General features: G+C 43.8%; 1 protein-coding gene across 1 annotated transcript in view; it reads left to right on the top strand.

Annotated features, from left to right (window-relative positions):
- The window catches only part of USP31 (ubiquitin specific peptidase 31), an 88032-nt gene that overhangs the window by 7186 nt on the left and 54041 nt on the right, over nucleotides 1-26805 (top strand). The window lies entirely within an intron of this gene.

Below are 26805 nucleotides of genomic sequence, written 5' to 3'. Positions count from 1 at the left end.
TAGCTGCATAGGATAGGATGCTGTGATAGATTGTGTACAAAGTGCTGTGCGAATGCAGGGGAGAGCACTTGAGGAATGGGAGGGATGTGGGGGGACCAAAGAGGTGTTATCTGGACTGTGTTTTGCAGGATTTGGTAGGTTGTTTCTGCTTTTTGGCCATTGAGAATAATGATGCTGTGAACGTAGGTGTGCAAGAATTTGAATCTGTGTTTTCAATGATTTTGCATCATGCGTTCCTTCTGTGTTTAACTATGAGGAACTGTCAGCTGTTTTCCACAGTGGCTGCACCATTTTATACACACAACGGCAATGCATGAAGGCTCCGATTTCTCCACATCTTTGCCAATGCTTTTTATCTTCTGGTTTTTGTTTTGTTTTATTTTGTTGTTGTTGTTTTTGATTAGCCATCCTAGTGTGTGTGAAGTAAAACCTCATTGGGGTTTTGATTTGAAGGAGGAGATGAAAGTAACTGAGATTTTGAAACAGGGTGTCTTGGGATGGATGGTGGTCTTCAAGACCAGAAGCACAGAATGGACAGCAGTTCTGGAGGTGGGTGGTACGCTCAGTGTTAGGCAGGTCACATAGTATCCTAATATATAAAAACCCAGGGTCTGTAACGACTGGCTGAAGGCTCGACCAAACACCGAAGTCAGTCCTGCAGTCAGTGCTGGGTTGCCTTGGCCACCCAGCACTGACTGCCGCTGGTACGGGCATGGTGACCCAGCACTGACTACCAAGGGGGCTGTGGATCATTCCCAGAGAGAGGCCCAAAGAGAGAGGAAGGGTCTGATCCGCAGCCCAGAGGATCAGGAGTTGCCTCTCTCTTTCTCTCCGGGCTTCCCCAGTAGCCGGGCCTCTGCAGGGGCTGCTGATCAGCCCTGCCTCTCTGATCAGGCCCGGAGACGCTGACTGGCATAGAAACCGACCAATCAGAACCAAATCTGGGTGAACTGTGAGGAGCCAATGGCTGCCTAGGAGGCAGAGCTTTTGATTATGACTGGCATAGAAACTGACCAGTCAGAACCAAATTGGCCAGCAGGGGAGGGCAGTTAGGGGTGATCAGGCAGGCAGAGTCAGGGGTGATCAGGCTGGCAGGGGAGAGCAGTTGGGGGTGAGATCAGGCCAGCAGAGGAGGGTAGTTAGGGGTGATCAGGCAGGCAGAGTCAGTTAGGGACGATCAGGCTGGCAGGGCAGAGCAGTTGGGGGTGAGATCAGGCCAGCAGGGGAGAGCAGTTAGGGGTGATCAGGCCGGCAGGGGAGAGCAATTAGGGGTGAGATCAGGTTGGCAGGGGAGGACGTTGGGGGTGAGATCAGGCAGGCAGGGGAGGGCAGTTGGGGGCGAGATCAGGTCAGCAGGGGAGGGCAATTGAGGGTGAGATCAGGTCGGCAGGGGAGGGCAGTTGTGGGCGAGATCAGGCCGGCAAGGGAGGGCAGTTAGGGGCAATCAGGCAGGCAGGTAGAAGCAGTTAGGGGCGATCAGGCAGGCAGGCAGAGAGGTTAGGGGCAATCAGGGAGGTAGGCAGAGACAGTTAGGGGTGATCAGGCAGGCAGGCAGGCAGGCAGGTGAGCGGTTAGGAGCCAGCAGTTTCAGATTGCAAGAGGGATATCTGACTGCTGGTTTGGGATCGGGCCTAAACCGGCAGTTGGACATCTCCTTAGGGGTCCCCAATTGGAGAGGGTGCAGACTGGGCTGAGCGAACCCCTCTTCCCCCCACTCCGGGCCACTAGTTTGATCTAAGAGCCCTAGGAAAACTTTTTAGTTATGTTTGTTGAATGTCTGTCATGTATCAGGAACTGTGCAAAGGGCATCATTTAAGTTTTTGGTGACTCATGTGGAAAGGAGCTGATCTGGTTTAATCATGGAAATATCTCTGCAGATACAGAGATGCAGTAATCCAGACTTAGTTGTTTTACATCTTCTTTTGTGTGGCTTACAGTTTTAGTTTGACTGCCACTTTGGTTTTGTTATTGGTGTGTGGTTTGATGGATTTTTCCTGTCCCCATCTCTACACTTGTCACAATGATGGGCTACTAAATAGGGCAGTGTTCTCTGTTTGTGTGGTTCTCCACAGCTGTTTCCTAGAGTAAAGACTCTGGAAAACAATGACCTCATGGTTTCCACAAGGAAATCTTTTATATATGGTAGTGGAAAAGAAATCACTCAAATGGAAAAGAAATCACTCAAAACTGAATAATTTCAAGTTGTGTCCTCTGTAGCTTTTTCCTTCAAAAATATTCTGGTTTGCTCTGCTAATTAATCGTTTACTGGATGTTCCTCAAATACTCTTAGTTTAACAAACGACTTCTTTGCAGTTGCAGTGGAGCGGATGGGCTGTGTTGTCTTTCATTTGCGATCTTTCTCTCTTTGGAAATCATTGTTTTGTGCCCTGCCCAGTCACTGAACATCTGTTGCTTCTTCCCCCCGTTGTTGAGATTGGAAGGCAGCAAACAGAGTGCCCACAAACCAACAGTTCACGCTTTAGGAGGCTTCACAGGATTGATCAGGAAATGCCTTGGCTGCTTCTGCTGTCAGGAACCCTTGCAAGCTCATCACCAGCTCCATAAATTCTTTGCTTTTACTCTTGGTCTTTCTGTCTTTAAGAGTAAGGCTGAGCTGTCTGATCCTCAGGAGAGATTTAAGAAACAATAATAATCATAATCCTGAAAATACCATTTGTGTGGCGCCAGATCACTGACAGTGTACATTCCTATACAGTTTTTCATTTAGTCTTCACAGTAGCCATGTGAAAGAGGCATTGCTATTCAATGTTTAAAACTAGGATTTTGGGATTCAGTTCTAGTAAGTATCAGAGCCAGAACTCCAAACTTGCATGGTTTTTTATGAAGATTAAATGAGAAGATAGAAGTAAGGATTTAGTATAAAAACCCACCCATAGTAACAATTCAAGAAATGGTAGGCGATAACAAAGCTGCTCATTTTAAGTCTGTGGTCACCTGAGGACCCTTCCCCGTTTCCAAACTCTGTTTCTTCCATTTGATAGGTTTTATTGCTTCCAGATAATCTTCTTAAAGTTTACCTGTAATTATATTTCTCTTCTCAAAAAAATGCCTCTACTACCCTGGCCAGTGTGGCTCAGCTGGTTGAGCTGAGAGGTCACTGGTTCGATTCCCAGTCAGGGCACATGCCTGGGTTGCAGGCTTGATCCCCAGTAGGGGGTGTTCAGGAGGCAGTGGATCCATGATGTTTCTCTCTCATCCATGTTTCTATCTCTCTGTCCTCCCTTTCTCTCTAAAATCAATAAAAACATTTTTATCTTAAAAAGAAAAATGCCTTTACCTTTTCTATTATATACAAAATGGTATAAATTTCTTAGCTTGGCATTTCAGCTTTTCCAGAAAAATGAAATAAGGCATACATAAAATCAGCGCCATTTAAAAAACTGTTAGATTTAATTAGACATAAAATGATTGTTTATTTGCTTTAAATGTTTCTATGTTTACTGTCAGTTTCTGTACTTATCTCGTCACAGACAGGTGACAAGTTCACAGATGGGCACCTGTCTGTGGATCATACTTCGAAAAACACTGCTGTGGAGCTTCCCATAGTCTGATTTTGCCTGTTGTAGTTTCGGTCAAATTTATGTCCCTGTGTTTCCTATAAAGTAGTAGTTAGATATGGAGGATTAATGAGGTTTAGGGTTAAGGTGTGTGTGTGTGTGTGTGTGTGTGTGTGTGTGTGTGTGTGTGTTTTAACCTCCATTTTTTTGTAAAACTAATTTGTGAGTAGTGTTATTAACCTCTATCAGGAAGCCTAGTCTTGTCTGGTTGTGTCTCTTGTAATGTTAGTAATGATTATTCCTAGATCATTAAGGGTCAGAACTGGGGATGTTATAATTTTAACATTCCTTTTTCACTTAATAGCTAGAACACGTCTATAAGACTTTTGCCCCTGGCAATTATTTGATTACCCCAAAGTAAATTTGGAGAAGAAAGGTAAAATAAATGCTTGATTTTTTTCCCCACCTTTATTTTCTTTTTATAAAAATTATTATTTTTAAAACCCTCACCTGAAGATATTTTTTTCCATTAATTTTTAGGGAAGGTGAAAGGGAGGGAGAGGGGAGAGGAGAGAGCACGAGAGCGAGAGTGAGAGAGAAACATCGATGTGAGCCCAGCCAGCATGGCTCAGTGGTTGAGCATCGGAGGTCATGGTTCGATTCCCAGTCATGGCACATGCCTAGGTTGTGGCCTCGATCCCCAGTGTGGGGTGTGCAAGAGACAGCCGATCAGTGATTCTTTCTCATCATTGATGTTTCCATCTCTCCCTGTTCCCCCCTCCCTTCCTCTCTGAAGTCAATTAAAAAAAGAAAGAAAGAAATGTCAATGTGAGAGAGACACATTGATTGGTTGCCTCTCTCACATGCCCTGACTAGGGCTGGGGATCAAACCTGCAACATAGGTACACGTGCCCTTGACTGGGAATTGAACCCATGACCCTTTGGTTCAAGGGCCAACACTCTAACCACTGAACAACACCAGGCAGGGCCCCACCTTAATTTTCTATTTTTCAAAATAATTAACTTGATTTCCAAATGTGGCTAGTGAGATTTTTGTTGTAACCATATGAACTTATGGGTTTAAATGCATATTTGATGTTATTCAGTCAGTTTCAGTTATTAACCTTTTTGTTGCTCAAACTGTCTCATTTTAGGCTAGAGGGACAATTTGGCTCCCAAGTCCATTTGACATCATACTAGTAGTCTGTGATTTTAGACCAGAATTCAAGGAGATTAAGGTGTTCCAGGCTCATGTTACTGTCTCCTGCGCCAGATCTGGAAGTATACATTTCTTTAAGGAGCCCTGGGTCCTTTTGGTGACAAATCGCACTGAGAGGCCACATGCTGGGCACCAGGGTGCACATAGTTTCCATGTCTTCTAAGTAGGTAGAGCTAGGAAATGTATAATTTATTTTATTTTTTGTTTTATTGTTTAAAGTATTACATGTAGTAGTACATATATCTCCTTTTTTTCCCCATTGACCTTCCCCCAGCCTCCCCTACCCCTTGTCGCATGTCCTCATCCCACCCCCCCAGTGTCTTGTGTCCATTGGTTGTGCTTATATGCATGCATACAGGTCCTTTGGTTGATGTCTTTTCCCCCCTCCCCAGCACTCCTCTGCCTTCCCGCTGTAATTTGACAGTCTGTTCGATGCTTTACTGCCTCTGTATCTATCTTTTTGTTCATCAGGTTATAATGTTCTTTATTTTCATAAATGAGTGAGATCATGTATTTTTCTTTCAAATAAGCCTGTCTTATTTCACTTAACATAATGCTCTCCAGATCCATCCATGCTACTACAAATGGTAAGAATTCCTTCTTTTTTATAGCAGTGTAGTATTCCATTGTGTAGATGTACCACTGTTTTTTAATCCACTCATCTGCTGATGGGCACTTAGGCTGTTTCCAAATCTTAGCTATGGTGAATTGTGCTGCTATGAACATAGGGGTGCAAATATCCTTTCTGATTGGTGTTTCTAGTTTCTTAGGATATATTCCTAGAAGTGGGATCACTGGGTCAAATGGCAGTTCCATTTTTAGTTTTTTGAGGGAACTCCGTACTGTTTTCCATAATGGCTGCACCAGTCTGCATTCCCACCAGCAGTGCACGAGGGTTCCTTTTTCTCCACATCCTCGCCAGCTCTTGTCGTTTGTTCATTTGTTGATGATTGCCATTCTGACAGGTGTGAGATGGTACCGCATTGTCGTTTTGATTTGCATCTCTTGGATGATTAGTGGCTTTGAGCATGTTTTCATGTGTCTCTTGGCCTTCCTTCTGTCTTCTTTCGAAAAGTTTCTATTTAGGTCTGTTGCCCATTTTTTATTGGATCATTTATCTTCCTTTTATTAAGTTGTAAGAGTTCCCTGTAAATGTTGGAGATTAACCTTTTGCACTTGGATGTCTAGTGTGACTCGACATGGTTAGCATCGGTAGCAGCTCGTATGTTGAGCCACACTCGACATGTAGTTTCACTGCGGGGGGAAGGGGGATTTTTGTCTATTTTTCCAGTATCTTTTCTTGTTTTCATTAGCATGAAAGGACAAGTAAAATGTAAATGCTGTCTCAACTGATGCCAAAAAAGAAAAAATGAAAAACGCATGTGAAATTTATTAGGAAACTAGTACATGATCTTGTTGGAGAATTCAGAGATGGTACACTAACTTCCAGGGGTAGATTATTATCCACTAACTTAGAGCAACGTTTAGATGGAAAGCTCCATATAATCACACCTCACCCTAACAAAAAACACAAAGATTGTGTTGTTTGTTCTAACAGAAAAATCAAAGGAGGAAGAAGAGAGACGATTTATATTTGCGAAACATGTGAATGTAAACCAGGTCTTCATGTGGGTGAATGTTTCAAAAAATATCACACCATGAAAAATTATAGAGATTAAAATTACTCTTTGAATGTATCAATAATTTGAAATATAAAAAAATCCAAATAAATAAGTTTGTATGAAAAGAAACTCCAGTTTTTTATTCTACTGTTGCACTTTGTAAAATCTGGGGTATTTAAAAAATTAAATCCCGAGTAGAATAAAGGAATCGAGAAAAAAGCAAGCGAATGCAAAGGGTTAAACCTTTATCAGTGATAACATTTGCAAATATGTTCTCCCATGCAGAGGGCTTTCTTGTTGTTTTGTTGATGGTTTCTTTTGCTGTGATAAAGCTTTTTATTTTGATGTAGTCCCATTTGTTTATTTTCTCCCTAGTTTCCATTGCCCTAGGAGCAGTATCTGTGAAGAAATTGCTTCGGCATATGTCTGAGATTTTGCTGCCTGTGGATTCCTCTAATATTTTTATGGTTTCCCATCTTATGTTTAAGTCCTTTATCCATTTTGAGTTTGTTTTCCTGTATGGTGTAAGTTGGTGGTCTAGTTTCATTTTTTTGCATATATCTGTCCAATTTTCCTAACACCATTTATTGAAGAGACTGTCTTGACTCCATTGTATGTTCATGCCTCCTTTGTCAAATATTAATTGAGCATAGTGGTTTAGGTCGATATCTGGGTTCTCTATTCTATTCCATTGGTCTATATGTCTGTTCTTGTGCCAGTACCAGGCTGTTTTGAGAACAGTGGCTTTGTAATACAGCTTGAAATCTGGTATTGAGATCCCACCTACTTTGTTCTTCTTTCTCAGGATTGCTGTGGCTATTCAGGGTCTTTTTTTATTCCAGATGAATTTTTGGAGAGTTCTTTCTAGGTCTGTGAAATATGCCGTTGGTATTTTAATGGGGAGTGCATTGAATCTATAGATTGCTTTGGGTAGTATGGACATTTTAATGATGTTGATTCTACCAATCCATGAACATGGTATGTTCTTCCATCTGTTTACGTCGTCTTCTATCTCTTTTTTCAGTGTCCTGTAGTTTTCCGCGTATTGGTCTTTTACCGCCTTAGTTAAGTTTATTCCTAGGTATCTTAATTTTTTTGGTGCGATGGTAAATGGGATTGCTTTTTTAGTCTCTCTTTCTGTAAGTTCACTATTGGTATATAGAAATGCCATAGAATTCTTGGCGTTAATTTTGTATCCTGCTACATTGCCGAATTCATTTATTAAGTCTAGTAGTTTTTTGATGGAGTCTTTCGGGTTTTGTATGTACAATATCATGTCATCTGCAAATAAGGACAGTTTTCTTTTTTCCAATTTGGATGCCTTTTATTTCTTCTTCTTGTCTGATCGCAATGGCTAATACTTCAGTACTATGTCGAACAGGAGTGGTGAGAGTGGGCATCCCTGTCTTGTTCCTGTTCTTAGGGGAAATGGTTTTAGCTTTTGCCCATTGAGTATGATGTTTGCTGTGGATTTAACATATATAGCTTTTATTATGTTGAGGTATTATCCTTCTATTCCCCCCTTGCTGAGAGTTTTTATCAAGAAAGGGTGTTGGATTTTGTCAAATGCTTTTTCTGCATCAATTGATATGACTGTGTGATTTTTATCTCTCAATTTGTTTATGTGATGTATCACGTTTATTGATTTGCGAATATTGTACCATCCTTGCATTCCTGGGATAAATCCTACTTGGTCATGGTATATGATCTTTCTGATGTACTGCTGGATCCGATTTGCTAGAATTTTGTTGAGGATTTTGGCATCTATGTTCCTGAGGGATATTGGCCTGTAATTCTCTTTCATTGTGTTGTCTAAGAAACAATGGTAATAAACTACCTAACCCTACAACTCAAAGAGTTAGAAAGAGAACAAGAAAAGCTCAGTGTAAGCAGAAGGAAGGAAATAACAAAGATCAGAGCGGAGATAAATGACATAGAGACCAAAGAAACAATACAAAAGATCAACAAAACCAAGAGCTGGTTCTTTGAAAGGATAAACAAGATTGATGGACCTCTAGCCAGGCTCACCAAGAAGCAAAGAGAGAGGACCAAATAAACAAAATCAGAAATGAAAGAGGAGAAATAACAACAGACCCCGCTGAGATACAAAGGATTGTTACAAAATACTACGAACAACTCTATTCCAACAAACTGGACAACCTGGAGGAAATGGACATATTCCTAGAAAAATATAACCTTCCAAAACTCAATCAGGAAGAATCTAAACAGCTCAACAGGCCAATAACTATGGAAGAAATTAAAGCAGTCATCAAAAAGCTTCCAGCAAACAAAAGCCCGGGGCCAGACGGCTTCACAGGGCAGTTTTACCAAACATTCAAGGAAGAACTAGAACCTATCCTCCTCAGATTATTCCAAACAATTCAAGAGGAAGGAACACTTCCAAGCTCCTTCTATGAAGCCAGCATCACCCTAATTCCAAAACCAGATAAAGACAACACAATGAAAGAGTATTATAATTTCTTTTAAAGATACACTAAATCATGAGTTCATGTTGATAATTCCAATTCAGGGTATCAGGTTTTTTATTTAACATCATTGATCTTATCTGTTTTTCCTTTCTCTCATACTGAAAATCCTGTTAACACCAGTGTAAATTCTTATTTGCGTTATCCTACAGTGCACTCCTAAGTCTCAGAATAATAATCCCAGTAGTAGTACCACTAATAGTGTGAGTCTTCGAAAAGATTTAAGATTTATTGTTGTTTTTGTTCATATAATATATGCCCTACTAGGACTGTATAGTCAAATTACTATATTTAAAAGTTGCTTGGAATAATTCTAAGTGTGGCTTTATTACTGTCTGCATATATATGTAAATTTATTTGTTTCTTTTTGCTTTTGATTTTGAGGAGTTGCTTTTTAAAATTTAATTCTATTGCATAATTATGTAAAAAAATAAATATATGGCCTGGAGCCAAATTTACAAAACAAGATCTGTTCAGAGAAATCTAGTTTCTATCTCTGATCCCTACACCCTGTCCCCTTTCTCCCTAAATTTTATGATTTATTCTTTCATTGGTTTTAATATACGTAAACATGTGAGTATGTATATATATTTGTGGTTGTATATTGTGTGTGTGATTGTATTTTCCTTTTATTGAGATAAATGCTAGCACACTATGTAATTTTCTCCATCTTGCTTTTTTCCTGTAGCTAACATGAGTGCTTACCCTATGTCTTGCACAGTGGATTATTTTATTTACTCCTGATAACAGTGTAAGGTAGACACATATTATTATTTCTGTTTTGCAAATGAAGATACAGGTGTTTCTTTAGAACTTGAATTCTGTGATTCTCTTTGTTTTCTACAGTAACTGGTCCTGTCCTCTATGCATGTTTATTAGTGAATGAATGGACAGGGAAGGAACTTTTGTATTGCTTTACTTTGAGCAATGACGAGGGCAGAGAAATACTATTTTTAAACTGTAAGGAAGAAAATTCAACCTTTTCTTTGAGGTCCATAGCTCTCTACAGGTGGGGAAGACTAACCCCTTTCCTGATCAGAGGTGCTCCAAGTGTGTAATTACAAAGCTACTAGAGGCCTGATGCACGAAATTAATGCAAGAGTAGGCCTTCGCAGCTGCGGCGGCTGCCTCGATCCTGCGGCTGCAGCCCTGGCTTCGTCCGGAAGGTCGTCTGGAAGGACATCCGGACATTTGGCCGATTTGCATATTACACTTTTATTATTATAGATATTAGCTTAATGTTCTTCATCTTACCCTAATACTATAGTCCCTGGTGCCAGTGCAGGTGCTTGGTGCACTCCCCTTCTTTTAGAGCCTTGACTGCATGGAAGTGATCACGAACTAGGATCGCTAAAGGAAAGATAGAGCCTTCAGCCCCGGCCCGTTTGGCTCAGTGGTAGAGCATCAGCCTGTGGTCTGAAGGGTCCCAGGTTCGATTCTGGTCAGGGTACATGCCTGGGTGTTGGGCTTGATCCCCACTAGTGGGTGTGCAGGAGGTGGCCAATCAATAATTCTTTCTCATCGATGTTTCTGTCTCTCCCTCTCCCTTCCTCTCTGAAATAAATAAAAAAATATTTTTTAAAAGAGGATAGTACAAGCAACAGCTCATGGGAAGTAGCTACTAGTTGATGATTTTAGGACTTTAATAGTGACAGGAAGGGCAGGAAGAGGAGAGGAGCCTTTTCCCTGCTGGAGGAGAGAAGGAGCAGGGCAGCCTTTTGTCTTCCATGCCGCGGGAAGAAGGGTTAGTTAGGTTGGGGACCTGTTGGTCCTTCCCCTAGCACAGTGATGGGCAACCTTTTGAGCTTGGTGTGTCAAACTTCGCCAAAAAACTGAGCATAACTCGGGTAGTATGTCACTTTGAGGAAAAAACATTATTTCGCAAATGTTTCATCAGAAATGGCTGCACGTGTCAGTGCTGACACGCGTGTCATAGGTTCGCCATCACTGCCCTAGGAGCTGCATTGTCATGTCAAGCAGAGTTAGGCTCTTGTAACTGCTGCCCACCCCTTCCTGGTGATACTACTGATTCTGTCTCAGACCTCAGGCTGTCAGCATCCCAAGATGGCTCTGGAAGGAGGGTGAGAGCAGTCTGTGTCCAGGTCTACTCCTTTTCTTTGGAAAATTAGTGAATCCATGAATTTGGAATTTAGTCAGAATCTGGTGCAGCTGGTCCTGAGTTAGTTACTGAGTCTTGGTTATCTTGTTTTCCCTTTCACTGCCATATAACACCAGCCTCACAGATCGTGGTGTTCAATAACCATTGGTTCCTTTACACCTGAGTGATGGGAACATTTTAGCAAGAAAGCCCAGTGAGCCAGCCCACCCACCAATCCCCCACCCAGCCTGGAAGAGCAAGCCTTACAGGAAAGGGGGGATGCCAGTAGGAAGAGCTGGAGGACCCTGCAAAAGGCCACTGTAGTTCTATGTGGAGGAGAAATGCGTTCCTCCTCAAGTTTTCTCTGGGTCTGGCCTTGCCACGCTGTTCGGTATCTCACCTTTGATGCGTGTGTGTTCTTGGTTTTGACCAATTGAATTGTAGACTGTTTTTGAAGGAGTGATATTTAAATCTCCAGTGTTACAGTGCTAGATGATTCCCTGGGGACTTCTCAGTATGGTATATTCTGTGCCATTGTTATGTTATTGTATGATCTTTTTGAGTTACAATAACCCATTCATCTGGTCTTTTGGGGGACTAGAAGTTACTTCCCAGATAATTATTATTACTATTTTAATATTTTTACTGATTTCAGAGAGGAAGGGAGAGGGAGAGATGGAAACATCAATGGTGAGAGAGAATCATTGATTGGCTGCCTCCGTCATGGAATAGAACCATGACCTCCTGGTTCATAGGTCAGAGCTCAACCAATGAGCCACAACGACTGGGCCCAGATAATTATGTATTTGAACATCAAGTCTTTAAAATTTAGACTTTTGGATTTGTAGCTTGATAGCATATTTTATACACTCACTTTCCCAGGAGAGGATCCTGGACACTCTTTACTGTTTCCTTGGTGATTTAGACTGTCATGAGCATCGTCTAATGTGCTCTTGGTCTGAAAGGTGGCTGTTTCTTTGGGGCTAGTGGGACTGTATAGGACTTGATGAACAGTTCCAGATTGCTGTATAGTTGAATTCTTATTCCTGCTCTTTATAATGCTTCCTCTTGTTCCCCTACCCTCTTCCTTCATGGTCCTTCCTTAGTTTTTCTCCTGCTTTATCCTGGGAGCCTATACCTTCTACTGTCTCACTCCTGTGTTTTGCAGTTTCTATTCGGCTTTTAGTTAGGTAACCAGATAAATAGAATCAGCTCTAAATAAGACTAAATAAACTGAATTAGGGCCTGAGACTCTGGCTAAGTTAAGAAACTTTAGTGTTTTTTCTTTCTAAAGTCAACTAGTTTTTTTAAATTTTTAAATGAAGTATAGACACATACTTCAGCATAAGCTTGATGAATTTTTCTTAAAGTGATAATACATCAACCTGATCAAGAAATGGGACATCAGCAGCATCCAAAAGCTCCCTCTTTTGCCCCTCCCCCCAAAAGGTAACCACTCCTCTGACTTCTAACACCATTGATTTGTTTTGCCAGTTTTTGAATGTTATTATGAGTAAAATAATGCAGTATATATTCCTTTTAAAAACAGCTTTATTCAGGTACAATACATGCCATCTACTGCACTCACTCAAAGCGCACAGCCCAAAGGTTTGGGGTATTCAGAGTTGTGCAGCCATCAGTGTTAGAGCATCTTTATTATCCCCGGGGGAACCCGTACTCATTTGCGGTCACTCCTCATTCCTCCCAACTTTGTCTCTGTAGATTGACCTGTTTGGACATTTCATAAAAGTGGAATCGTGACATGTGGCCTTTTGCATCTGGCTCCTTCCACTTAGCATGACGTTTTCAAGGTTCATCATGTTGTAGCATGAGTCATTCTTTCTTCCTTTTTATGGCGGAAAAATATTCCATTATATGAATATACCACAGTTTGTTTATCCATTCACATGTTGGTGAATATTGGGTTTATTTCCTTTTTTGGCTATTATGAATAATGCTGAAGTATGAACATTCACGCACAGATTTTTGTGTGGCCATGTTCTCATTTCTCCTGGGTATATTTGCCTATGAGTAGAATTGCTGGGTCATATGGCAGGTAACTCAATGTTTAACTTTTTGAGCAACTGCCCAACCATTTTCTGCAGTGCATCATTTTACATCCTCACCAGCTTTGTATGAGGGTTTCTAGTGTTTCCATATTCATGCCAACATTTGTTTTTGTCTGTCTTTTATTATAGCCACTCTAGCGGGTATGAAGTGGTATTTCATTGTAGTTTTGGTTTGCATGAAGCATATATACTTTTGTGTCTGGTTTCTTTTGATAAAATTTATTGTAAGATAACATCACTTTTGATAAGAATATTATTTAAGTTGTTGTAGAAAACTTGGAAAATATGTGTAAGTTCAAAGAGGAGAATTGAAAATGTATAAAAGTTGTTTGGCATATTACTTTCTTGCCTTTCCAAACCTCTTATCTGTGTGTTTCCACATAATTGGAGTCAAACTGCATATACAGTTTTACATATGATTTTATTTCATATGGTATTATGAGTAATTTTTGTCAAAAAATCTTCAGATCATTGTTTGATGGAATAATAACCTGTTTTGATGGTTTCTGGTTGCATGAACGTATATTTTACATAAAGCTTTCATTTTTATGAGCAGAAAATGGTTATTATCCATGACATAAATGAGTTATTAAAATCAGTAAGATAACTACAATTACTTTAGGCTATTTTTTAGGATATATAGAAGTGAAATTCCTGGGTCAGTGGTTATCTGTTTTGAAGGTTCTTCAGTCTAACACTCTTCCAACTAAGCTGTTTCAGCCAGGCCTTATTTTGAAGGTTCTTAAGTCGTATTTGTTACCTTATTTTACAGGATTGTGCCATGAATAGTGTGTAAGAATGTCTGTTGTACCCTCTGTTGCAGAATAGGCATCTTTACATTGATAAATGGAAAATCGCATTTTGTTTTGAATTGAATTTCCTTGTTGATAATGAGGTAGGGCAGCTTTAGCTGTTCTTTAAAGTAGAAGTACACGTATGCGATGGTAATAGTTCAGTAATTCAGGGAATTACCCTATTTTTGATTACACAGAATTCTCTGTTCTGTATGTATTCATGCACTCTTCCATTTAGCCTTCACATTCTACAGGCAGATGACCAAGGCCTGGACTAGCTAGAATTGGTCAAGATTGGGGCAGGCCAGGCCAGGCCAGGCCAGGCCAAAGCTAGAAAGGTTTTAAATTGTTCTTTGCTAGGAAAAGCCTGAAGCCACGTTGAGCTGGAGATTTGCACCAGTTTTTATGCGATCTGATTCTTGTGAGGGTTGGGAGAACTGGCGGAGGCCAGGGTGCATTTGGAGACCGCCTCTGTGTATGGCTTAGGAGTCAGTCCGGCTTACTCTCAGACATGCACAGCGTTGGGTGTGGAGAAGAGTGGTATGGCAGGCCTGGGCCTTGCATCTCCAGCCAGTTAAACTTTATTGAGAGTACTCTGGGTTTATGGCACTATGAACTCATAATTTATATATGCTTCAAATCAAGGTTATTTCCAGAATATTTTGGATTCCTTTATAAAATTAGCTGTTTGGTCAAAAACATTTTAGAGTTGTTTATCATCAAATACCATTAGATTCAAAATCAAGAGGCTATATACTTTGTCTCTTTGCACATGTGCGTGTATGTTCACACACACATACTGATTATACAAGACATACTTGCATGCTTGTCTCCTCCACGCCTTTTCTTCCCCACCATGTGCCATCTCCAAGAATGTGTGCATCATTTCACTTCTACCCCAAATAGGAGTGCCACTGAATCAAGAACATAGATTGGCCCGGCTGGTCTGGCTCAGTGGTTGAGCATTGATCCATGAACCAGGAGGTCACTGGTTCGATTCCTGGTCAGGGCACATGCTCAGATTGCAGGCTTGATACCCAGTAGGGGGCGTGCAGGAGGCAACCAATAAATGTTTCTCTCTCATCCATGTTTCTATCTCTCTATCCCTCTCCCTTCCTCTCTAAAATCAATAAAATCATATTTAAAGGCACAACTCTCCTTTTTCTCTCTCTCTTTCCCTCGTTTTTCTTTGATGCTGTCACATTTTTCCTCTAGTGATAAGGTCCAAAGCTTGTTTTTGGCTTTGGGTTTAGGATTAACATGGGCAGAGAACTGTAGTGTAAGGCTCCCTAGGTCGGTCTAGCAGACACGAAAGAAATTCTCAGTGGAGTGCTGCCTATTTCACTGGGATGAATTTTTGCTAGCCCCATCTTTTGTGCATAAGATTGGGGTTCCTTGGCCAAAATTCCAAGGTGTGCTATAATCAGATCATTCTTAAGTATCACCTAGTTATTGTTATCAACAAATTTATTTTAGAAAATGTGCAAAATACAGAAACGTGTGAAGAAGTAAGAATCACCTAACACTTGCCACACCTAAGATAATGCTTTGGTGTATATTTAGAAGGATACAAGACAAAAGGTATTTAAAATGTATTTTAAAAATTTGAAATCATGTTCATACATAGTTTTGTATCTTCTTTTCAATTAATTGTATTATTTATTTATTTCTCCATGTTTTCTAAATTAACTTTCTCATATCTATAACACTCCATAGTAGGAATCTATCCTCCTATATAATAAAGAGGTAATATGCAAATTGACCATCACTTCAACACACAAAGATGGCTGCCCCCATGTGGTCAAAGATGGCCGCCCCCATATGGACACAAGATGGCCACCACAAGATGGCCAGCAGGGGAGGGCAGTTGGGAGGGACCAACTGCAAGGGAGGGCAGTTGGGGGCGATCAGGCCTGCAGGGGAGAGCAGTTTGGGGTGACCAGGCTGGCAGGGGAGGGCAGTTGGGGGGACCAGGCCTGCAGGGGAGGGCAGTTGGGGGGACCAGGCCTGCAGGGGAGGGCAGTTGGGGGGGCCAGGCCGGCATGGGAGGGCAGTTAGGGACAATTGGGCCGGCAGGGGATCAGTTAGGTGTCGATCAGACTGGCAGGGGTGTGGTTGTGGGGGGATCAGGCTGGCAGGCAGAAGCGGTTAGGGGCAATTAGGAAGGCATGTAGGTGAGTGGTTGGGAGCCAGCAGTCCCGGATTGTGAGAAGGATGTCCGACTTACTGTTTAGGCCTGAACCCACCAGGATTGGGTCTAAACGGACAGTTGGACATCCCTCGAGGGGTCCCAGATTGGAGAGGTTGCAGGCTGGGTTGAGGGACACCCCCCGCCCCCGTGCACGAATTTTGTGCACTGGGCCTCTAGTCCTATCTAATAATAGACAAATATGCAAATTGACCGCACCTTCGCTATGCCCAAGCCATGCCCACCAACCAATCAGGATGAATATGCAAATTACCCCAACAAAGATGGCGGCTAATTTGCATATCAAGACAGCGTAGAAAGAAGCCAAGAGCTGCAGAAGGGAGCAAAGCTGCGGAGAAGCAAGCAAGCCAGGGGGAGGAGAAGGGAGGAGTGGAGGCGGGGCCAGGGGAGAAGGGAAGAGCGGAGGCGGGGCCGGGGGAGAAGGGAGGAGCGGAGGCGGGGCCGGGGGAGAAGGAAGGGGAGCAGGCTGGTGGAGAAGGCGGGGCGGGGGAGAAGGGAGGAGCGGAGGGGCCGGGGGAGAAGGGAGGAGCGGAGGCGGGGCCGGGGGAGAAGGGAGGAGCGGAGGCGGGGCCAGGGAAGAAGGGAGGAGCGGAGGCGGGGCCGGGGGAGAAGGAAGGGGAGCAGGCTGGTGGAGAAGGCAGGGCGGGGGAGAAGGGAGGAGCGGAGGGGGCGGGGGAGAAGGGAGGAGCGGAGGCGGGGCCGGGGGAGAAGGAAGGGGAGCAGGCTGGGGGAGAAGGGAGAAAAGCAGGGAGGCTGGCGGAGAACGCGGGGCGGGGGACAAGGGAGGAGAGCAGGCAGGGTGGGGTAGAGTGCAGCAGGAAACCCTATTGCAGGATTTTTCCTGCAACGGGAACGCTAGTATATATATATATATAAAAGGCTAATTAATATGCTAAGTGTCCATCCAACGGTTGCTGTGACATTCACTGACCACCAGGGGGCAGACACTCAACGCAGGAGCTGCTGAGCTGCAGTGATTTGGCAGTGGTGGTTCTTGGGTGACATACCCCAGAACAATATAGGAGGGAGCCCAATTTCTCACGGGGGCCACATGATTCTACCTTCGGCCGAGGGTTATGTTGTTGCTGGGGCACTGTCAGCCCTGAATCTGGTTTACTGCTCACTTGTGTTTGTGTTCCACACCCAGTACGACAGCAACTTTGCAGAGTGCCCTCTCGCACTCTGGGACCCCTCGGGGATGTCAGAGAGCCGGTTTCAGCCTAATCCCTGCAGGCCAGGCTGAGGAACCCCACCTGCCGGAGGGACCCTGCTCACTCCGCAGACACCCTTCGAGCCACAGTGCCACCCCAGGTGCAGCTGACCTGGGGAGGGACCACGGGAGGTTGGCTCCAGGGCATGTCCATCCAGTCCTGTCCAGTCCCGCCCCGCCCGCCACCTTCTAATTAATGTCCTTTCAATGTGCACGGATCTGTGCACCAGGCCACTAGTATATAATAACTTCTTAGATATTTAGATGAATTTTCTAGTTTTTCTTTTTTGACTTTTAACTGCTAAACTTATTAAACTTACTGTATGACTACCCTTTAGTTACATCAGGACTAAGTGTTAGCTTTTCAGGTTGTGTTGATTGTTAGCCAAAATTTTCCCTTCCTCAAAAAAAGAGAAAGGCATTATTTTTGGGAAGAATATTAGATTGTGTTGGAAAATAAGGAGCTCAAAGCACACACTCTTGTGGCAGGACAGACTTCCTCCTCACAGCAGAGCTATCACCCCCTTGCCATTAGCCGAGGAGAGGCAGGCGGAGTTCTCCAAAGCCAGACCCTTGTCTTTTGTTGGCTCTGTCACAGCCGAAACCAGGACACGGGCAGGACAAAAACCTTCACAAGCTGCAACTTGATCTTCTGACATAGTCTGCATTCCTCGTTATGCCTCAGATAACAACATCTCAATGAGATAAACGGCATTTTTGTTTCTGGGCCACATTTCAGTTGTAGGAAAAATGCAAATTACAACAAAACGAACATTAATTAACAAGGATTTGTTTAAGAGCAATAAACTCCCAGAAGTCTCAGGCTTGGTGCAACTGTAGTTTAGTTTCCTACACGGATTTATGTCTGCATGGAGAACTGACACTCGGAATAAAGAACCCCAAGGCCTGTGTGCTCCTGACTTGTATATGGAAAGGGAATCATTTGTGGAGGAAGGATTATTGACAGAATGGTTTGAAGGCTGTTTCCATAAGATGAGGTTGAAGAATAATGGTAACTTTGGACAAGTTACTTCACTTCTCTGAGTCCGAACGTTTTTCGTCTAAATAGTAATAATAATGACACAGCATAGGGAATTTTCAAGGGGTTGATTTTATAGGAAATAACACCTATAAACAATTAGTGTAATGCCTGATACATTATAAGCACTCAAATATTAACTGTAATTGTTACTCTTTGTATCAAGTATTGCATTTGTTAGGTGTGGGCGGGGGTGGGGCAGATAATATTGAAAATATCCCTATCATTGTATAGTGGTGGAGGCAGATACGATATTGTATTTCCTGATGACATGAATAAAATACAGTGTAATAAGTGATGTAATCCACTGAGGACCAAAGAGCCTCTCCTAAATGTTAGTGCTTTAGAAGTGAAGCTGCAGAGCTGTTCCAGCGTGGCCACGTTCTTTCTCCCTCTTGGCTTCCCATTTGAATTGTTAAAAAGAAGAATCACACGTGATAAAAGATGAGCAGTGATCAGATCCCACCGTAGGCCTGGATCTGCTGCCAGGACATGGCTTTTATTTTTAAAAATTTCCCAGATGATTCTGATGTGTAACCAAGAGTCAGGTGACAAAGCCTTAGGTATTTTCTCCTTTGCTTCCTCTTTGGGATTTTCCAAATATGGTGCCCTATAGCACCAGAGGGTAAGTCCTTTCTTTATTCTTGACTTTTGAAAGTTATGTAATAGCAGCCATACAGAGTTTTAGAATTTATGATGCTTTATGATTTGAAGCGCCACAATAATTTTTTTAGAAAAATATTGCCATCACCATTTCGCAGAAAAGATAGCCAAAGCTCAGAGAACTGCTAAGTAAAAAGTGGAAAGAAGACTTGAACTCAAGTGTTCAGGACCCAGTCTTTCTGTTTATTGCATTTCTAGTGGAAACTTCTGACCACTGTTCCATACTTGGGGGGTCTCCTCTTGTTGTCTGTTTTGTTCCTGTATAGCTTTATTATCTGTTGGGAAGTCTTGGCTCCTTGTTCATCTCGCTGAACCACTTGTAGTTTCTTTTTTATATTTCATCCTTTTATCCCGGCTCTAATGCTCTTGACCATACTTCCACCCTTAGTTACAATTTCTTAAAATGGAGTAATCCTTTCTCAACCCTTTTAGACAAGATATATGCCTTTTCCTAGTCTATATCCCAAGCAGTGAATTTCTGTCACCAAGTCTTTGTGGTACATACAAGTTTGTTTAATCTCCAAAGTTAGTTTTACAGCAGTGCAGATAGCTCTTGCTTTCCATGTCTGTTTAGTTCCTGAATTTGGGTCATGAGAACTTGGATGCAGGGATATCTTGATTTGAGTTACCCTGTGTTAGGCCCCTGTGTCTATAAAGGTCAAGGAACTCTGTACTGAAATAACTCATTTTTTCTTTCTTTTTTAAATAAAACATATCCAACATTTTGTGACTGTCTTTTTAAAAAAATTAAATACACTTTTATTGATTTTAGAGAGGGGGAGGGAGAGGTAGAGGAAGAGGAAGAGAAACATCAATTGGCTGCCCTCCTGCATACCTCCTACTGGGAGATCGAGCCGCAACATGGGCACATGCCCTGACCAGGTATCGAACCAGTCATCTCCTGGTGCATGGGATGACATTAAACCAACTGAGCCACACCGGCCGGTCTCCCTGTGGTTTTTTGACTCCCATTACTTTTCTTTCTCCTATAACATACTAAGGGTGGTTATTAGATTACTAGAGGCCCAGTGCATGAAAATTCATGCACCGGATGGGGGGGGTCCCTCAGCCTGGCCTGCCCCCTCTCACAGTCCGGGAGCCCTCAGGGGCGGTAGGCGATCCGGCGATCAGGGGAAGGCGATGCCCTCATCACACCTCTGCTGCTTCCCCTGCCGGCAGCACAAGCCTTGGCCGGCCCTGGTTACCTGAGCCTCGGGCCGGCCCTGGGCAGCTGAACAGCTGCCATCAGAGGCTTGCCTGTGCCTTGGGCTGGCCTTGGGCGGCTCGGGGTCTGAGGGGACTGGGGACTCTGGAGGCAGGCGCATGGAGAATCCGGACCCACCTCGGGGTGGGCCCTGTCGTGCCGCACGCCTGCCGCCCCGGCGGGGCTGAGGGGACTGGGCGCTGCCATCTTGTGGCTGTGGATGCCGCCATCTTTGAGGGCGTGGCAGTCAGTTAGCATATTCCCTCCTTATTGGCTGTGGGCGCCGCCATCTTTGTGAGGGCGTGACAGTCCATTAGCATATTCCCTCTTTATCAGATAGGATCTTATGATTTGTTTTGCCTGGGGTTAAAGGAAAGTCCCTGGGGTACCTGCAGCAGGAAGATGTCACCGTTTCGAAGGCACAGAAAGAGGAGTCTTTGTGTTTGTGTGTGTTCAGTGAGGTCTCCTGTAAACTTGCCTGCAGTTTGTGATGTAATGATTTAGGGTGAGGTTGACCGAGAGCAGTTTTTGCCCCAGTTGCAGAGGGTTGTGGAAGTCGCTGTGGCCTGTTTCATCGTGCCCAACAAAAATGTTGTTGGGCGGCTTTAGCACAGTGCCTGGAACATAGTGATTGTGGATAAACGCTGGATGAGTTGAAGTGATAGTGGCAGGAAGCATAAATCAAGTTGAATGCAAGCCTGATAAAGAACTTAATATTGTCTCCACCCTGAAATTTGATGACATTGTCCATAAATATTTGCTCTGACACATAATGAAGCATTGAATTTCAGCTAATCTGTTTCTTAGAATGCAGATGCTGAGGACTTGCCCTGCTCCCTCACTGGAAATAGTGAGAGAGGGTCCCGAACAGAAGCTGGTCATGCTTCTGGCAATTTGTGTACCCAGTGGTGTGCCATGATACTTGTTTCTACCCTTGCTGTACCCAAGACTTCCTCTTGGCAGTTGTCCTCTGCTTCCTCCACAAACAAACAATACAAATCAAACTTCCCCCCTTCCTGTCTGTAACTTCTCTGAACCATTACATATTCTTACCTCTGTTTCTGTCTCTCCCACCTCCTTTTTAAGGCAATTTACCTATTCTGAATCCCTCCTTCTGCCCTTACTGAAGAATCGTCTTTCTTGTCTTGGCCAGGTGGCTCACATGTTCGATTCCTGGTCGGGGCACATACCTGGATTGCAGGTTCAGATCCCTGGTCAGAGCATGTGCAGGAGGCAACCGATCAATGTTTCTCACATTGAAGTTTCTCTCCTATTCTCTCTTTCTTCCTCTCTCTAAAACCAATCCTACCTAATAAAAGAGTAATATGCAAATTGACCATACCTTCGCTACACCCACAAGCCACGCCCACAAGCCACGCCCATCAGTCAATCAGAGTGAGTATGCAAATAGACCCAACCAAGATGGCTACAGCCACACAGAGCAGGAGGGAGGCTTCGGTTTCCCAGGCAACGGAGGAAGCCAAGCTTTCCGCCTGCCCTTGCTGGCCTAAGCCTCCACTCAAGGCTACAAAGTTTCAATTATAGAAGGCAGCCATGGAGCAAGCAGAAGGCTTGGCTCCGCTCCAGGCTACAAAGTTTCAATTGTAGAAGGTAAATAAATTCCAGATACCAGGGCCTCAACTTGGGTTGCCAGGGGGCGTGGCAGGCCTGAAAACCACCATAGGCCCCTCGCCAGGCTGCCCCATGCCCCAAGGGAACCCCCACCCTGATCTGGGACACCCTTCAGGGCAAACCAGCTGGCCCCCACCCGTGCACCAGACCTCTATCCTATCTAATAAAAGAGTAATATGCAGATTGACCATCACTCCAACACACAATATGGCTGCCCCCTTGTGGTCAAAGATCCTGCCCCCATGTGGACACAAGATGGCCACTACAAGATGGCCAGCAGGGTAGGGCAGTTGGGAGGGACCAGGCCTGCAAGGGAGGGCAGTTGGAGGCGATCAACCCTGCAAGGGAGGGCAGTTAGGGGTGACCAGGCTGGCAGAGGAGGGCAGTTGGGGGCAAACAGGCTGGCAGGGGAGCAGTTAGGCATTGATCAGGCTGGCAGCGGAGTGGTTAGGGGGTGATCAGGCTGGCAGGCAGAAGCAGTTAGGGGCATTCAGGAAGGCAGGCAGGTGAGCAGTTGGGAGCCAGCAGTCCTGGATTGTGAGAGGGCAGTCGGACATCCCTCGAGGGGTCCCAGATTGGAGAGGGTGCAGGGGCCTCTAGTAAAAAAATAAGAATAAAGAAAAAGCATCGCCTTTCTTCAGGTGTCTCCTTTCTGTTAGCTTCTACTCTCACCATATAAGTGCCTCTGCTGTGTCAGTCGGTCCCCCTCTAGGTGGTCACAGCATCTTTTCTCCTTCCTTTCATAACTAAGCTTCTTGGATATGAGGAGTGGTCTTCTTTCACCCTCTCTGTCTGCTTCACTGAAATTGCACACGCAGTCAACCTCTTAATTTGCCATTCCAGAGGACCGGTCTCCCTGCCTGTCTTGACTTTCCTGCGGTAGTTGGCTGTTGCTTTCATCCTCTGGAGGTTTCCCCTCCCTCTGCCTGTGTGCTGCCGCTCTCTTACCTTCTTGGCTGCTTTTCTGTGACTTGTACCTCCTGTGCTAGCATTCTTCAAGGTTCTGTCCTGGCTGGGTTATTGCCTCTGCGCTCACGGGACAGGTATATGCTTCTCTGATTTAACTTCCAGCTCAGGTGTCTTTCCTGAGCACCACACTGAACTTCACTGGGATCCTGTAGGCACCTCACACACAACATGTCCAAGTGCTGCGGTCTTCCGCTGTTCCTGGCGTCATGTCCGCCTGTCAGACACTAAAACCGTGGTGCCTCCCACAGGCAGTGCCACCAGTCCCCTGTTCCTCTTCCATCCCGAGTCAGTGTGGCTAGTGCTGGTGTTTTTTCTCGATCCATTCCTTTAGTGGGAACTCTCTTTCTTTTGTAGCTCACCCTCTTGCAATGTCCATACTGATGGCTCTGGTTTTGATTCTCCTAAATGAGAACATAAGGCCACAGACCAAGTCATTTCAAAATTAAGGAAGACACCAAGTTTGGGAACTGCTACAGGGGGATTGAGTAAGGTGAGGGCTGAGAAAGAAGAAGTTGGACTTGGTGATTTGGGTGGCTCCTGACCTCGGGTGGAAGTTTTGTCCTGTGGTGAAGACTTGCCCCCCACTGAGGAATCTCGGGGTGAGGCTAGCCTCTCTCCTCTGTGTGCTGCTTCTGAGGTGGCATCCAGGCGGCATCCTTGTTTGTCTTCAGGGCCCTTCCTTTCCTTGCTCACTTCATTCAGTTAGTAAGTTTTGCCCAGGACACCTCAATATGCTCTCATTTTTGTCCTTTTGAGTTTTTCCTCCCTAAATTTGAATCTTCGTAAATCATCTTTATGTTTCATTGACATCTAATTGACCATCAAGTTGTGATGCTTCTTTTCATAATCAAATTAAAACTCTCCCCCTTTAATCTCTGTTATCATTATCTTTATTGGAAAATTACAATGGACAGCTTTTGGTTTACTTTATCATTCTTCAACTTTGAATACTACTGATCACTTTCTGCATGACTCTCTTCTCTTGACTCTTGGACATTCTTCTGATTTTTTTGCCACATCTTTGATGACTTTTTTGGTCTCCCCTAAATATAGCTGTTCTCTGGGTTCCATCTCATGATTATGTCTGGGTGATCAGACATACTCAATGGTTTTATTTTTAATTTAATAAATCTTTATTGTTCAGATTATTACAATTGTTTCTCCTTTTTCCCCCCATAGCTGCCCTCCACCTGGTTCCCATCCCACCTTCTGCCCTTACCTCCCCCACACTGTCCTCATCCATAGGTGTACAATTTTTGTCCAGTCTCTTCCCGTACCCCTACACCCCTTTCCCCCTGAGAATTATCAGTCCACTCCCTTTCTATGCCCCTGATTCTATTATATTCACCAGTTTATTCTGTTCCTCAGACTTTTAATTCACTTGATTTTTGGGTTCACTTGTTGATAGATATGTATTTGTTGTTCATAATTTTTATCTTTACTTTTTTCTTCCTCTTCTTAAAGAATACCTTTCAGCATTTCATATAGTACTGGTTTGGTGGTGATGAACTCCTTTAGCTTTTTCTTATCTGTGAAGCTCTTTATCTGACCTTCCATTCTGAATAATAACTTTGCTGGGTAGAGTAATCTTGGTTGTAGGTTCTTGCTATTCATCACTTTGAATATTTCTTGCCACTCCCATCTGGCCTGCATAGTTTCTGTTGAGAAATCAGCTGACAATCGTATGGGTGCTCCCTTGTAGGTAATTAACTGTTTTTCTCTTGCTGCTTTTAATATTCTCTCTTTGTCTTTTGCTCTTGGCAAAATTTTAATTATGATGTGTCTTGGTGTGGTCCTCTTTGGATGCCTTTTGTTTGGGGTTCTGTGTGCTTCCTGGACTTGTAAGTCTATTTCTTTCACCAGGTGGGGGAAGTTTTCTGTCATTATTTCTTCAAATAGGTTTTCAGTATCTTGCTCTCTCTCTTCTTCTGGCACCCCCATAATTCTGATGTTGGTACGTTTGAAGTTGTCCCAGAGGCTTCTTACACTATCTTCAACTTTTTGGATTCTTTTTTCTTTTGCTTTTCCGTTGAGTGTTTTTTGCTTCTTTGTATTTCAAATCTTTGACTTGATTCTTGCGTTTCTCTAGTCTGCTTTTGGGTCTCTGTATAATATTTTTTATTTCAGTCAGTGTATGTTTAATTTCTAGTTGGTCCTTTTTCATATTCTCGAGGGTCTCGCTAAATTTATCGGCCTTTTCTAGGAAATTCTTGAAAAACCTTATAACCGTGGTTTTGAACTCTATATCCAGTCATTTGTTTTCCTCCATTTCTTTTGTTTGTGATCTGTTACTTCGTCTCCGCATCTTTGCTGCTTCCCTGAGTTGGTAGGGTAGCTTTGTGTGCTAGGTGTCCTATATGGCCCAGTGGGTCGGCCTCCCCAGTCACCTGAGGTGGACACTCTTGGTGCACCCCTTTGTGTGGTCTGTGTGTACAGCCTTGTTGTAGTTAAGTCTTGATTGTTGTTGGTATCACTGGGAGGAATTGACCTCCAGGCCAATTGGCTGTGAGTATCAGCTGTGAGTATCAGCTGTGAGTATCAGCTGCGGGAGACCTGTGCTGGAGACAGCCTTATAGGATGAGACTTGCAAAATCCTCTGTGCTCAGCTTGGATGGGGCAGAGTCTCAGGGCTGAGCAGACAGTCTTGGCTTCCTGTCAGCCCTTCCCTTGCGCACACGCCTCCAGACCTCTGCCTTCCACGGCTCCCCTGAGTTTCCGCCTGACAGTTCAGAGTCCCCCAGGCTCGCCTGGAACTGGGGTTCAGTACAGTCGGAACTGGGGTTCAGTGCAGTCAGGAGCTTCTAACTCCCTTCTGCTAGGGAGAGCTAGCGGCAACCTCCGCAGTCAGTATTCTCTGCACGTGCGCCTCCAGACCCCTGCCCTCCACGGCTTCCCCGAGTCTCCGTGTGCCTTTCTCTCTACCTGACAGTCCAGACGCCCCCTGTATGAGCTTGGGTTCACAGGGTTTTGCCCGGAACTGGGGTTCAGTGCAGTCAGAACTGGGGTTCAGTGCAGTCGGGAGCTTCCTTCTCCCTCCTGCCAGAGAACGCCAGCCAGACACTCAGCCGCCCTTCCTCTCTGCGTGAGTATCTCCGTACCTCAGCCCTTTGCAGCTCCTCTGATTCTCTGCGTGCTTTCCTCTTTCCTTCTAGTTGTAGAATTTCCACTCAGCCAGCCTTCCTGTGGTTCTGAATGATGTCCGTTCTATCTTTTAGTTGTAGTTTTGAAATTGTTGTGCGAGGCAGCAGTTTAGGTGTTTACCTATGCCGACATCTTGGTTTCTCCTCCATACTCAATGGTTTTAACTACCACTCATCTGGTGATTTTCAAATCTTGTCCTTAGCACAGACTTCCATGGAGCCCAGATTTGTATTTTTCACTTGTTTAGCAGATACTTCTACGTGGAGGTTCTGAGAGCTGCAAATGCAGTGGATTCGAAAGGGAACTAACTCATCATCCTCTTTCCCAGACTTCTTCCTTTTTTATTTTGTCCTGATGCAAGTACCACCAGTTGAGCATCATCCAAATAAGACTCCAGGGTGACACTAATGCCTCCTTCCTCACTTTCCACATCCATTAACTCACCAATTCTATTGATTCTACTTCTTTAATTTCAAAATCTCAGATTTGGCCTCACATTTCTGCCCTCACTGCTTTAGCTCAGACCCCCATTATCTCATGCCTCATCATTTCATTTGTCTGAACTGCTTTTGCTTTGTGTAGTTGTCTCCTTCACAAGTCCAATATTCATAGTTAAAATTTGAGTGCTTAATTACTCATTTATATGTGAAATGTTTTGCATGCGTTCTCACTTAACCATCACACTAAATCATTATTGTCCTTTTCACTTTGGAGGGGAGTTAGCCTAGACCTCACACATAATAAGAGGCGGGACAGAGATTTGAACCAAGGCTACATGCTCCAGAGCCCATGATCTTACTTCATTTCAGTTTCACTGGCTACCCTCTCCCATATTCGAGTCTTTGAAAGCAAGTCACTATCATAGCCCATTCTCAAGGTCCAACTCCTGGAGGGGCATTAGTGACATAAATTATTTGGAATTCTTCTATAAG

Source organism: Eptesicus fuscus, chromosome 4 (assembly GCF_027574615.1).
Source record: "Eptesicus fuscus isolate TK198812 chromosome 4, DD_ASM_mEF_20220401, whole genome shotgun sequence".
NCBI lineage: Eukaryota > Metazoa > Chordata > Mammalia > Chiroptera > Vespertilionidae > Eptesicus > Eptesicus fuscus.
This window is presented reverse-complemented; position numbering and strand designations above follow the sequence as displayed.